This window comes from Lepidochelys kempii, chromosome 10 (genome assembly GCF_965140285.1).
Source record: "Lepidochelys kempii isolate rLepKem1 chromosome 10, rLepKem1.hap1, whole genome shotgun sequence".
NCBI classification, from domain to species: domain Eukaryota; kingdom Metazoa; phylum Chordata; order Testudines; family Cheloniidae; genus Lepidochelys; species Lepidochelys kempii.
The window spans coordinates 12561679-12577124 of NC_136389.1; the positions used below are offsets into that span (position 1 = coordinate 12561679).

The window sequence follows — 15446 nt, forward strand, 5'->3', positions numbered from 1 at the left end:
TGCTTGCTAGACACAGGGGAATCTGGGTCTGATCCGGACAGCACAGAAAGTCTGACTGCGGAATATGAGAGGTTTGCATCAGAATCTGACACCCTAACACTCGGTGAGGGTGGTTGGGGAGCAGCAAGTCCAGTTTCTGCTGTTCTCTACCTATGATGCCACAATGGCAGATATTTGCCCTAATACTTTACACATGGATGTCAGATCACAGACTCATTCAAGTTATAGAGGAGAAACCTGAATTCATCTCCCTTCCCACCCCTGGCAATGCAGGGTGATCCCCTTCACCACATCTTTGTCCAGGCTGGTTTTCAATGTCTCTAACAGTACAGTTTCCACTTTTTTTCAGAGATTAATCCCACACTCTATGCATACCCCATTTATATATATACAAATGGGGCATGCATGGGGCCTGCATGACTTAAATAATACTAATTTAGTATTTGTCATTTCATAGAATTTTAGGCCAAGGGGAACCTTATGACTAGGGTCCTATCAAATTCACGGTCCATTTTGGTCAATTTCACGGTCATAGGATTTAAAAAATAATAAATTTCATGATTTCAGCTATTTAAATCTGGAATTTCATGGTGGTGTCATTGTAGGGCTCCTGACCCAAAAAGAAGTTGTAGAGGGGGGTTGGGGGGGGTTGCAAGGTTATTGTAGGGGGGAGGTTGCGGTACTACTACCCTTACTTCTGCGCTGTTGCTGGCAGCGGCGCTGCCTTCGGAGCTGGGCCGCTGGAGAGCGGCGGCTGCTGGCCGGGAGCCCAGCTCTGAAGGCAGAGCCGCCGCCAGCAGCAGCTCAGAAGTAAGGATGGCCTGGGATGGTGTTGCCACCCTTACTTCTGCGCTGCTGCCTGCAGAGCTGGGTGGCTGGATGGAGGCGGCTGCTGACTGAGGGCCCAGCTCTGAAGGCAGCAGCGCAGAAGTAAAGATGGCAGGTACGGTATTGCCACCCTTTCTTCTGCGCTGCTGCTGGCGGGGCGCTGCCTTCGGAGCTGGGCGCCCGGCTAACAGCCGCCGCTCTCCGGCTGCCCAGCTCTGAAGTCAGCGCAGAAGTAAGGGTGGCATTACCGTGACCCTCCTAAAATAACCTTGTGACCCCCTCCCCGAGACTCCCTTTTGGATCAGGACTCCCAATTTGAGAAACGCTGGTCTCCCCCGTGAAATCCGCAACGTTTTTGATATGGGGACATCTGGACATCATCTCATTTCATACTACAGGCTACCAAGCTGCCATCAGAGGGCCATGGTTTTTAGCCAGCCCTTTTTAGTCCTCTAATAAAAATGAAGATAACAAGGCTGACGGCTCTCCAGGACACCTACGTGGTTCAGAACCTCCCTCAGCCAATCACATGCCTCCTTCCTTGCAGCCCGTTAGATAAAGAGGTTATATTCTGAGGGCACAGCACTAACTGGTGCTATAACCTTTCCTTTCCTAACGTCACTTAGCAGACGGAGTGACTGAGAGATCCTTCAGTTTAAATGAATGGCTTGCACTGGAAGGGCCACAGTCTAGGCTACTTGCAGGGTTTTCACTGCTGATGGCCTGGAAAAAGTGGGGGAAGAAGAGGTTGGCAGTGAGATTTCATGGATGTGCAGCCAGTACCCTATGCCAGCAAAATTACAAGGCTGACATCCTGGAGCTAGATAGGGCAAAGCTGTTCGTAACAAACAATTTAATTGATGAATGTAGCAAAATCCCCACAAGAAGGCTTCGACTTTTACTAATCCGTTCATTGCGTGAAATCATTTGGCAAATGGTTTATGCTAACATGTCAGCCTAGGGGTTACTCCTCAGCCTCCAGTACTCACTATCCAAAATTCACCGGCTTGTGCTGTGCAATAGTCACACACTATTCTCGCTGTTTTCTGATGGGATGGCTCCCAGGTGTCTGACTGCTCTCAGGGTAGCTGTGCTGATACTTGTGTTAATACTCACCTGTGCAAGAATTCGTGGCACTTTCCCTTCCTGCTGCAAAGAGCCCGTGAATACAAACTTGCTTGCACAAATGTTTGTGGGAAGTGGGAAGAGAGACTGCAAATTCTGCCAAAGCCAACAAGTGGCTTTCATCGGAAGGTATGGTCCCAGATGCTGGGTTGGCAGTATTTGGCCAGCTCTGCTTGCAGCAGTTGCTGCCGAGGCTGGGGCAGAAGGGAGGTGGAACAGACAGAGGGAGAGGAAGGTCATTCATCATAATTAACCATTCTGCAGTGAGCAAAATCCATCTCTTGTTGTGTCCAAAGAGGCCCATCCCAACCTGTTTGACTTAATGATTCTCAAATGGCTCGTTTTCTCCTATTTTGTAGCAGGAATAAAGCCCTTATCCTCCTTTTGCCGCAAGTTCCATTTTACATCCTTGATAACTCAACATTAGACTTTATAACAGTCAATTGAGAAAGCCCTGCGGGAGTCTTTGATATAAATGCCTTCAAGATGTAGGGCTTATAAACTGAGATAACAAAACTGTCTTTTTCCTTCCTGTCCCAGGCCTGCTGTCTTAGCACTGATGTTTGTAATTCACTGCCTCGGTCTGGGTCTGTCTTCGTTTATACACAGATTGCTGTCTGTCTGTCTTGCCTAGCCAGTAGCCATGTGTTTGTAACCGGGGGTAAATTTTCAAAAGCACCTAATGGGATTTAAGTGCTAAAGTCCCACTGACTTTCAATTAAACAGAGCCTAAGTGGCTAAGTCACTTTTGAAAATGGGACTTAGGTGCTTTTGAAAATGTTGCCCCTGGATAAGGAATTTTCCTATCTTTTCCTGCCTACCCTCCCTGACTGTTACCTCTTTGTTCCATCTGGCCTCTGCCTCTGTCCGTGTATTTCCAGGACTTCGTTTGTCTGTCCCTAGGACTGCTGACTGTATAACCATCTGTCAGGGTTTGTCTACACTACAGCGGCACAGCTGCTGGGCTGCAGCTATGGACCTGTAGCGCTAGTCTAGACCCTTGCTCCGGCAACGGAAAGGCTTTCTTCGTCCCTGTAGTAAATCCACTCCCTCAAGAGGCGGTAGCTATGCTGGTGTCTATAATGGGGCCTAGTCAGCTTAACTACGTCTCTGAGGGACGTGCATTTGTCACAGCCCTGAGCAACGTAACTAAGTTGACCTATGTTTTAGGTGTAAAGCAGGCCTGTCTCCAGGGCTGTCGATGCAACTACCTTTCACCAGTGCTACATTTATTGCAAAGAATAAAAAAGTGGAGTTTGGTAAAATAAGGTAGTTGCCGTAAACCTGGCTCGGCTGGAAATGGAGGCTCTAAGCAAAGCTTATTCCCAAAGTTGTTATTCTTTTCGGTCTCAACAACCCATTTAAGTAATGTTTAAACTCATTTTTTAATTCCATCCTTGCTCTAATTCGCCTGTCTTCCCAAGAAATAATGCAAAAAAATATTTTTCTCCAGCTGTGCATTTTCCGATACAAATTTGTTTCCATTAAATTGTTCCCTTTTGTCCTCTTAAAAAGCATATTTTAAATAACAGTGTGCAAAAAATTACACCCTGCAAAAAAAGAGTACTTCACTCTGCGCCTTTATACAACAGTTATCTCTCTCAATGGATGGATGAAAACCTTTTAAATGGTCTTGAGGTGGAGACAAGAAATACAAATATTTCTAAAGCCAGATATTTCAACAGCCAACACATGGCAAAGACTAATCTTAGAAAACTAAATTATAGAGGTGGTGTGAACCTAATGTTCTCTTTCTAATTTGTAAAAATACACCGTTTTGTGCAAGTTGGGGTGAAGGCAGATAACTACACTTCGGTTTTGGAAAAGTCATTTTTCCGTAATCCCTAAATTCAATGAAAGAATGTAAATCCAATCTTAAAAAAAACCCACCCCACTTTCTCCCCAAAAACCACATTCTAGATAGAAGGGTCATAATTCATGAGTCAAGATGTATCCCCCGCTACTGCACAGCAGAGCTGTTTGAATAGTGTGTGTGTGAGAGAGGGGAGGAAAATGAAGGAGTATTTCAAACATTCACTTTGATCTGTCCATTTTCTAGCTGCTTCGTACTCAGCGAATACACGTACTTGACCACAAACTAAGGTATGTATTGTAGGGCATGTGCAGCTACCTATTAACCAACTGGAATGACCAGTTTGGAAGCTTGCAGGCTGGCCACCTTCCTGTATAATGCTTATGCTGCTGCGTCTTCACTTGTGATTTCCGTTAAGTGCAGTTGAATACCAAAGAGAATTGCAAATAACAAAGGCAAAATTTGCCGAATGAGTTTCTCGACTGCTATTTCAACTAGTTGCATCTCATAGGAAGGCGGGGGAGTCTGCAGTCCTGCAGTGTTTCCCTAAACTCACCAAAGACAATAATTCTGAGATCTCCACCACTCTTTTGTTAACTATAGGGAGGGCTGACTTTGTAAAAGTGGCCACTGTACCTGGCCTTCAATTGAAGATTGGCTCAGAGTTTGAATTTTGAACACTGTCAAACTTGTGGGGATTGAGGGCTGAGGTTCGGGCCATCTCTGATACCCTGTGGATGTGGTTCCCTTGGCGAACGCACACAGATGCAGCGACGATGAGGGTGGGTTAGAGGGTAGCATACAGCATGCTTTTGAAAGTGCTTTGTTTAATTCTCCTTGAGATTCCACACTGGGCTGGCCCACTAGATGCCACCCAGTTTTCAGCCAATGTAGCCAAGTACATGGGTTACAGTGCTATTCTCACCATGACACTTTCCACTCCTAGCAGGCCCAAGAAGAGTGCACAGCTAATCATCTCACCCTTTCATTGCTTCCCTGTGGATGTGAGCATGATCCATAGTTAGATAGCACACAGAGAAGAGGCCTTCTGGGAACAATCCCAGGCTCTAAGGGTTTTCAGAAAGGAATGGGAGAGAAACATATCCGGGTTGCTGCCTGCATCTGTGCCAGGTTGCAAACTGGCCCAAGGTTTCTCTTTTGAAATCTAAAGCTATAAAATCACCCTCATACATCATTTCCACGCTCTGTTTCCATGTACCTGACCTCTACCAAGAATGGATTTGATCTTTCTGGTTTGTTATATCTGCATGATCCCCTTACACTGCTTTTCCTTATTCCCCAGCTGTCCCACATCTGCCTGTTCATTGCAGTTCACTCCTTTCTCCTTTGGTGTGATTGAAAAAGTCTCCTCTTACCTTTGTGCCTGTGTCTCACTGCTGGTTTCTGACATCAGAGAACTGCGGCTCAGTGGATTTTTCCCGATTGATGTCATGAATGTTGCCTAATCATCATGTGCATATGTTGACCGGCACAGGGGACTCAACATTAGGGATCCTTGAGGATGGGTCACCAAGCCCAATATTTGAACTGGAGGAAAAAAAATATGAGAGGGAGATACATCAGGGACATACAGGAGTGCCAATGAAAGCAATGGATCAGTCACCGCAGAGAGATCAGAGCTATCAAACAGTGGATCAGACACAATGGCAAAGACATCTGACATGAAACAATATAAGACAGAGGGGACATCAATTAGCAACAAGATCAGCTGTTGGACCCAGTCAATTTAACAGGAAAGCAAGCCAGCCCATAGAGGAGGAAGAAATCGAAAGAGACCTTTGGAGCTAAAAGGAGACCTAGAACAGACATAAAAACAGGAAATATTTCAGAAAGAAAAACAAATTCTGTGCAGGATTTAGGGAAACAGGGCAGTGAATTAAACATCAGAGCAACGGATAGACCTGATGCAGATCAACAGAGAGATCAACAGACATAGAACAAATATCAGAGAGATGGACAACCTGAGACAGGCAGCGAGAGACAGACAGATCTGGGACAAGTACTGGGCCATATCCAGTGATGTCAGAAGCATGCTAGCTACAAGCATGTTTAAATACAGTTGTTGCTCACAGAGTTCTGGCACAGTTCCTCTGACCGGTCTGGATGGTGATTTTTTCTGTGAATTCCGCCTGCCAAACCATGCCATTGACCAGATAGTCTGCAGTATGATTTTATTGTATACAGCCATAAAATCCACATCCATACTTGTCAGAGAAATTGGGCTAGAACCCCATTAGAAACAACTGTGTTTTAAACATGGTTTCAACTAGCACATTCCTGATCCCATTGTGGACAGGGCTTTAGAGAGATAACATACCTCCCCTCCTCCCGAAAGAGAAAAGACAAAAGAAAGGCATCTGTGAGATGGATGGACCTGTGACAGAGATCAGGGTCATGGGACAGAGGCTGGAAGACACTAGAGACTTGTGAAAGACTAAGGGCTAACATTACAGAGCAGGAGCAGGCCAATGACATATACCAGGCAAATTGCAAGTCATCCGAACAATGGAGAACACAGCTGGATAATCAATCAGAAAGACAAGGTTGAGAGGTATCAGGAAAAGCAACAGATACTTGGAGGTCAGTTATGAAGTCTAATATTGAAACTGGAAATAGAAGGACAATAACTCAAAAGCAACGACTGCTTTTTAACAGTGGAACCAATATTGGAGAGGCGAGGCAGGTATTGGAATGCAGGAGCAGTGTTTGGAGTGTAGCAAATGTCAGTGCGGAAAATCATACACGAGATGAGAACGACTCTGGAATAATGAATCTAGTATCTGAGAGACAGATACACCTTATGTGGAAAAAAAGCTGAACAAGAGAAACTTTAAACAGTGGCTCCCTTTTGGAAATAGCCCATAAAAATGAGATGGGGGAATTCCGGGTTAATTACCTCTCAGGGATTCCATACCAAGTTTGCTAAGGAGAGAGGGACAAAGATTTGCAGGCCTTGCACATTCCACCAGGATCTGAAAGTAAAGCTGGGTATTTTCCAGCTCGTGCTTCATCATAAGTAACCTTGACTCAAGAGAGGCCTAATCTACGTGTAATTAAGGTGTGATGAAAGTGCATACCTCTATATACTTCAAAATCTAGATTCTGCAAGTGGAATTCAGTAAATAATTCTGTTGAAGAAGTGTAAGCCAGAATAGGATTTATTTCCAGCTCACTCTCCCACAACGGGATGGGCGCAACAGAGACGATAGGAGTTCAAGGTAGTACAATTTATTACTGGTACTAACCTAAGCAGAATACACTCAGGGAGCAGATCTGTTGAGCACAAAGTCATTGGTATGGTCACTATACGGAACTTAACTGAATTTTACAAAGACATCGCATAGTCTTTTAAGAATGGTTAGATCTTAGCAACTGGAGCTGAATGAACAATTCATAAGGAATATCTATGTCAGTTTTTCAATCTTTTTCAATCCACGGGATGTTCACACAGCAGTTCATTGGAAATATTTTTTATTTGAAATTCATGCCCTGTTCATTAGTTACATAACCCAGGTGGTACTGTTTCTGTTCCCCAGTCAGATGATTTATGAAATGGAATGGCACAGCACTGTGAATTTCAAATCTGGCAATCAACTATCCAATTTGAAATTTGCTTTTGGCGAGTCACATTTGTTTTTCCGGCATAGCAGTGCTATTGGACCATGTGTGGAAGGCAAACATGAGGAGGCCATAAGTGAGACTGAAATTAAATTCATTTTCAAATTTGAATGAACATCCACAGATCATTGCCCACCTCCTCCCCCACGCCATGATTTGCTTAGCCCTGTCACTGACATGGCAAAAATGGGCAGTGAAACAAGGGGCTTGGCATCATAACAATGGATTAAACTAAAATGACAGGCATTTTAACTGTGCGAGCCATGCCTTCTTCCCAAGAGTCACCCAGAGAGGGGCTCTTGCTGGGGTGATGCTGGAGGTCTGGTTGGGCATGGCCCCTTCTGGCCTTAAACACTTCATAGCTCTGTGGGATCATCTAGGTCCAAGTTCACCCCAGAGGCTACCACATATAGCACCTGCTGCAGGGCCGCTGCGGTAACTCCACCCACCCTCACTGGGACATGAGGCACCAGGCTGGCCCAGGGAAATGTGGTTTACCTCTCACTGCACCAGCTTCAGGGATCTGCCCCACCGTCCAGGAATACAGCAATGTCAGATTCAACCAATGGTGTCCTGCCTTGGGCATTGGTGTATGCCAGATTCTTCAGAGGAAGGTGAACTCCCACCCCTTATCTAATGCACCTGACCCCTTGCACAATGCTGTACCCTGGGCAGCGAGGACTTCCTGCCTGACTGCTGACAGAGACCAGAACAATGGGTTGTAGAATGGAATGAGATACAAGGCATAAGGCAGAAATAAGAAAGTCAGAGGGTGAGGGAAGCACCAGGGCAATACATCAGGCAGTTGAGGCAGAGCACATAGGAGATCGATGGGACAGACATTAGAGTAAGCGAGCTGGCAGCAAAGAGACAGGATCCTTTCCATTCCTCTCTCTATCTGGACAGTTGTAAAGAATGTTTTTTTCATTTAATAACACCTTCTTGTTTTTAAATGATCCACCAAGCTCCTGGAGTTCCCCCGGCATTAGCGATGTATTTGTGAAGGGAAATGCTGGTGCTGAAGATTGACTCCTAGCAGGATTTTATGAAAGCCTCTTCAGGCTCCTAGTGATTTGCAGCTGCGGAAAACAAACACAGACTGATACAAACACAGAGAGAGGCAGAAAGAGCGGTTCTCTCTCTCTCTCTCTCTCTCTCTCTCTCTCTCTCTCTCTCTCTCTCTTTCTCTCTCTCTCTCTCTCTCACACATACCCACACCCACACACACCCCAACCAATTCATCAGACCAAGTGAACTCGAAGGGCTCGTCAAACTCTGCAGGGATTCAATTCTTTTAAAAAAGTCTTTAGATGAATAATACTCCGTGATACTGAGAGAACCAGACTAATGTTGTGACTCTCCAGTTTTAGCCTGGGGAGGATGGGAGCCGTTGCCCTTAGTATGTTAGTGGGAGAGGGCTGAGGGAGAGAAGGCCGACCTAATTGTTCTCGCTCTTTCAAGGTGACCTGAAAAAAGGAAAAAAGATAGGCGTGTCCTTTTTTATTCCTGCCTGTGTGATGTATAAAGAAGGCCCAAAGGGTTTCTTTTTCCTTCTTCTCTACAGGGTTTCCCCCCTGCTTGTTTTCTTCGATTAGAAAGTCAGCCCTTCTCTGCCTTGGAAACTCTCAGGCTGTTTAGCTACTAGCATTTTTGATAATATCTCCCACTGCTGCATCACCAGCAATGCAGCTCCACCACTGGGAGCTGACTCGGCAGCTGCAAAGCCAGTGGCTGGTGCACACTAGTGCTTTCAGCGCGGAGCTGTGTGGTGATTGTGCAATGGTGGGAGACTTTCAGGAAAACCCTAGTGTGAACACGAGCGATGGAAGCTGGATAATTAGTGAAATGATACCCTCGTGAGAGTGGAGGGAGAGCTCAGCTGCTGAGAGGCTGCTGAAAACAATCTGTTGCTTGTTTTTGTTAAAATCTATTTCTCTTCAATGCCTAATTAACAACGGAAATGATGTCTTTGGGAAAGATTGAACACTCCAAAGCTTTTCAGCGAGGTCTGAGAGCTCCCAATATGCGTGCTCTCAGACATCCAGAAAGACCAGGGAAGACCATCCTTGACATTTCTGAGGTGAAAAACTGCAGACAAGAACCTAACTTCCCAATCCTCCATCCCATTCCTAAATGTTCACACGCACACACACACTAGGGTGACCAGATGTCCTGATTTTATAGCCCTGATATTTGGAGCTTTGTCTTGTATAGGCACTTATTACCCTCCACCCCCGTCCCGATTTGCTGTCTGGTCACCCTAATGCACACACATACTCTCCCCTTCCAAGCCTTCTTTAGCCATTAGAAAGAAGCCAAAAAGGGCATGCACCCAATTTTTCAAAACCTCTTAGCAGGTCCCTATGGCTGCCCTGAATGCCGTTAGCGGACTGGTCTGGAATGAGCCCAGACTTCAGTCCCAAGAAGGGCTCACCCTGTCTTCTTTTCTACCTTGTTTATCTCTGGAGGGGCCGGGACAGTGTAAATGGATGGAAGTGCAAGCCTCATTCTGGAACACTTCAGTTCAGCAGCAGGAAGAGCCACTTCAATCATCAATTGCCTCTCAGTGTGTATGAATTATACATGCCCCAAAGGCTCGCTACGCTGCCACCATCTCTCTCTCTTTTTAGCCTTACTGGGAGGAGAACTGAGCCCCTAGTTCCTTCCTGGACGCCTGCCTCTCTCAGCTGCTGCCCTAGGCCTCCTCCAAAGAACGCAGGAATTGCTTACATGCTGGCTGGCTATTGCGCACGCAGTGAGCCACGAGGCCGACTCCAAACCATTTAAAAGCACAGCAGGAATTTTAATTATGCCCATGCAGTGGGCCCTGATCATTAATTATACCATTGAGGTGTAGTAACTGGCTTGCGGGTGATAAGAGCCCTGTGACATCCTCCCTCTTGGTCAGGAATAGTTTGTGCTCAAGGGGTTAAGACCAGGGCCTGAGAAATTAGAAAATTAAAACTAAGCATCATCATTCAGGAGTCAAAGGGCAAAATCAGCATTTAGATTCTCAGAGGATGGGCACTAAAGACAACAGATACACAGGTAGATATTCAGCTCTAGCTCTGGGCAGAAACCACCCTGTGGATACAAGGCAACCCGAGGCCCCTGTGATGACGTTTCTATTATACATATCTCCTCCAGCAGTTTCAGGCCTGAAATATCTGTCTAATGTTTGTGTAATGCTGAGCAGCTCCACTACCCCATGCAGTTAGATTAGCTATCATTATGTCTTGCACTGGAATTACCAAGTTGCAAAGTAATAGATTGGTACTTATAAGGCACAGCTGGACAGCTTTGGATTAAGTAAAAAATTGGGATTTCTTGTTCTTAACTGCCTTGAGCTGTCCTGAGCGTGACATATGAACAGCAGATTGTGAAACTGAGCCCTGTCCCTAAATCAGTAGAACATCCCCTTCCCCATCTTCTCACCTCCCGACCCACAATTGCTTCACATCTATTACCGTCACTGAACCCCTTCTGGAGTGTAACCAGATGACTCCCAAAACAACTAACCACAGTTTCAGCCCTGCTGATTGACACTAGTCATTAACTTGGCCTAAGATAACTAGCTCACTTTCTGAGGGAAGCAATCACTACCAAAAAAAAGCAACCTCCAGAAACACTTGGAAAACAGAAAGCTCATAGAATCATAGCGTATCAGGGTTGGAAGGGACCTCAGCAGGTCATCTAGTCCAATCCCCTGCTCAAAGCAGGACCAATCCCCATCTAAATCATCCTAGCCTTTAAAAAGCATATTTAATTGAGCCTTGCTTATGTCAGGCCGAACGAGCCAGACCCATTGCAGCTTCTGTTATTCGGCATCTATCAAAGTGCAATTGTGAGTCAGAGGAGAATATTCCACATGGCTGAAAGATCAATGGGTTTTGGCTTTTTCCACCTTGACATAAGCAAGGGTCCATTACATACAAGCTCTCCTTTTGAAAATATTGCAGCGATTTTGATTTTCTTTCTGAAGTGATTCTTTTCCTTGCAAGGCTGCTCTAGGTTGTTATTTGTTTATTTCTGACACTTCTTAAATGGCTGTTCTGCCAATCTGCTCGACTGTGGGTCTGCTGTCAGTTACACTGATACAGAGCTGGAGAAATTCCAGCTAAATCTACAGGGACACCAGCCGTGAGACTAAGAGCAGAATCTGGCCCAGCATCCTGAAGAATATTTAGGACCAAATCCTGCCCCTGTTGAAGTCAAGGAGAGTTTTTGCTTGATTTCAGTAGGACCAATGCTTAGTGCTTAGACCGCTTGACCCATGAGCCTGTGCAGATCCCCATCAATGGTGTGTTGTATAGGTACAAATTGGAGGGCTGGGGCCTTAATTACAACTTGGCTGGGGAGTGGCAGGTGTTTTGAGCCAGCCTCTGTCTTTATAGGATTGTGTATTTTCCAGTACTGATTTCCATCACATGCCTGACTTGAAACTGTAATAATGAACAATTGCTTTCTCCCTTTCCTTCTGATCTCAGTCGTGGAGTCAGGGTCCGCTGGCACCAAACTCAAATGCACAACGGAAATCACTGCACAGTGACATGTCTGTGTAGCTTCGCTGTCCATTTGTTTGCCTTTTCAAAGAGCTGCTGTGTTAAGCAAACATCTTTGCCTGGATCCTATCTAGAGGAGTTTGTCTGGTACAGCGTGGTTCCTGTTGGGGTGGGGGAGAGTGACTGAGTGTGTGTGTGAGATGGTGGCGGGTATGTACCATAATTCTGGGGGGGGGGTGTGTGTGTGTGTGTAAGTGTGTCAAATAGTCAGCGCTGGGAGAATACCTCAACCTTTTCTTGAATATTTGCTTGAATTCCAGCAGGGTGGGTCCATATGGTGGCTGTCATGCTGACTTACGAGAGATTGGGAGGGGACTTCCAAAGCTAACAGCACAAACTGCTACGATTTGAACTAAAGAGTCAGAGTTAAGGCTATCACAGACTCAGATTTCTGCAGACTGGACGCAGATGGGCACCTGTAACACACTCACCCATGGCTTACATTCACCGTTGTGTTAGCTTTCAACAAATAATTGAACATTCCTGCCAGTGAACTCATTTGCTCGAGTAAAAGAACAAATCTGAAGCGAATAATTTCAGACCATGAAATCTGAATTGCCAACATGAGGATTTGAACTTGATGAGCCTAAGGACTGAGCTCACCCATTCAGGGAACAGAAACCTTCCACTCAAAACTAACCAACACAGCTCAGATTTTGAATATCAACGACACACAACGAGCTGCTCATGAGGATGCTGCACAGCAAGATTAAACAGTGAAAATTATTCAGCAAATAATAGTTGATAAAAATATATTTTTGAGACCATCATAAACTGCTCCTGGACAATTCCCAAACGGGAAAGAAGCTAAATCAATCCATCTGTCTATTTATCTATCTATGCTAGAAGTTATTCACTGACAGTAATATTTTCAAAAGCACCTCAGGGCCAGATTTTTAAAGGTATGTGGGCACCCAAATATGCAGATAGGTGCCCAGCAGGATTTTCAGAAGTGCCTAGGCCCATGGAAGTTAGGCACTTACGTGCTTCTGAAAATCCCACTAGCCATCTAGCTGCACCTCTAGGTATCTAAATACCTTTGAAAATCTGGCTCTTAGAGCTTAAGTCTCATTCAAAAGCGACAGTGCCTAAGTGCCTAAGTCATTTTAAAAATAGGACTTTGCTTCCTAAGTCACTTTCAGAACTTTTACCTTTACCTCCAGTGACCACTCACCATCTTTCAAGAGCATCCTAGGGCACGGCAGGACAATGTCAGAACTGTTTCCAATTCTCCCCAGTATGTTAGAGAACTTTGGCCAGGTTCTCCAATACTTTACAATGAACTGGCACAAGAGAGACGGAACAGAATTTAAAATATCTGTCAGACAAGAGGCAGAGATATAGAATTTTTTTATCTCCCCTCTCCTCCCTCACACACACTCACAGTTGTGGTCTGAGCATCTGACTGAGAGATGGGAACTCCTGGCACCTGACTGTCTCATCTGATCTACAGCATTCTCATCTGACACAAAGTTGCATCTAATCCTCTCCAAAAGAGAGTAAATTATACCAAGATAGTTGCTACTTCATAATCCCAAGGGAGAAAGGGAAGAAATAATGCAGTGCACAGGTCTTGCCTGTTTTTCAAGTGTGCTCTTGGAAAAGTGGGTGTGGCCTTTCATTAAGGAGGATTGGTCAGGGCTACGCCTCTTACTAAGTATGACCCTTTCCAGTACTGCCAACTCCAAGCATTCAAAAATCCTGGGTCAGGCCCACCCTAACTATGATATATAAAAAATAATAAATGTGGGGTTCTTTTTATTTGTTGTCTAGCTTTTGAGCCATTGGGGCCATGTTTTCGTGCTTTTCTCTGCAGTCATGAGGGCTAGAGACTTACTTTTTTTAAATGAAAGCTGAGATTCTCACATAGTCACATGACTCCAGGAACAGAGGAAAAACACCAATTAATACAACACTTGTGCTAAACATCACAAGAGTTGGCAGTACTGCCTTCCAAGAGCAGTATAAAAAGGGGAACAAGTTAAAGTGGCTCAGTGCAGTGTTTCTCGACCAGGGGTGTGTGTACTCATAGGGGTACGCAGAGGTCTGCCAGGGGATACTCAACTCATTTAGATTGTTTTTCAACCTGAGGGTTGCAGTCACAGGGTAGGTTTAGGAGGGATCGCAAGTGCAGGGCTGGCACTGGGGGAGATAAGCAGGGCAATTATCCAGGGCCCCATGCTAGGGGCATGCTGCGAAGCTAAGTTACATGCTTCAGCCCTGGCTAGCAGGACTTCGGTTTCAGCCCTGCTGCCTGGGGCTCGGACTTCAGACAAGGTTCACAAGGGATAAACAGGCTCAACTATCACCCTGAAATATAAGTACAACAGTTATATTCCAGTCGATTTATTTTATAATTATGTGGTAAAAATGGGAAATTAAGCAATTTTTCAGTAACACTATAGTGTGCTGTGACTCTTCTGTGTTTTTATGTCTGATTTTGTAAGCAAGTAGTTTTTAAGTGAGGTGAAACTTGGGGTATGCAAGACAAATCAGACTCCTGAAAGGCGTACAGTAGTCTGGAAAGGTTGAGAACCACTGGCTCAGGGCACTTTGACACCCCACAGGGGAGGTGGTGTGGGCCAGGGGCACTGGACTGCCACTCAGAAGATGTGAATTCAATTCTTGCCTCTGCCATTGCTTTGCTACATGATCTTGGGCCAGCTGCTTCCCTCCTCGAGCCTCAGTTTATCCCCATTTTACAGATGCGGATAATGCTACTGCCCTCCTTTATAAAGTGCTTTGAGATTTATGGCTGAAATGAGCTAGGTACTATTATTCACACAACCTAGAGCAGGTGTAGTCAATTATTTTTTGTCACGGTCCAAATTTTTTGGTCAAGGTATAGTCAAGGTTCAGACCCAGAGAAAATAATAAAAAAAATTAATAACAATAATGATAGTCCATTCAAAAGCATCTGGCTGTCTGGATTTGGCCCATGGTCCGCCAGTTGGCTACCCCGGCCTAGAGATTGGGACGGGCACCTTTAATACATCAAAATAAGACAGGCATAAATAAAGAAGTCATACTGTCTGAGTCACATGATCTAGAATGGTGTCTGGAAGATAACTAGGCAACTCTGCTTACCAGGACCAGGGGTGAAATCTTAGCCCTATTGAAGCCAATGGGAGTTTTGTAACTGACATTGGTGGGGGCCAAATGTTTGCCACCAGGACACTTTGAATTTTCAGTACCCCTGCTAGATCAAGAACATGGTAACCTCTCAGAGCCAAGGGAGCAGAGCTGGAAGTGCAAAGTTTCTACAGGGTCTGCTGCCAGGCAGAATTGCCCCCTTGTAGCCTGGTCATGGCCCAGGCCTATAATGGCAAGGACTTCATGGGAAACCCTAAGCTGCAATGCTGAAAAATCCCAAAAGACATGCAAAAGGTGTAAGCCTGGTTAGAGAACAGCCTGCTTTTGTGCACAGAAGAGCAAATGATATTCCAAATGGTGTGGAGAACTTCCAAGAAAGGCTTTGC

General features: G+C 45.2%; 1 protein-coding gene across 6 annotated transcripts in view; it reads right to left on the minus strand.

Annotated features, from left to right (window-relative positions):
- The window catches only part of ELFN1 (extracellular leucine rich repeat and fibronectin type III domain containing 1), a 175752-nt gene that overhangs the window by 67814 nt on the left and 92492 nt on the right, over nt 1-15446 (minus strand). For all 6 annotated transcript variants that reach the window (XM_073362004.2, XM_073362003.1, XM_073362008.1 and 3 more), the window contains one exon: nt 5143-5314. The gene's annotated coding sequence lies outside the window, so the exon portion shown is untranslated. The remainder of the gene's footprint in view (nt 1-5142; nt 5315-15446) is intronic.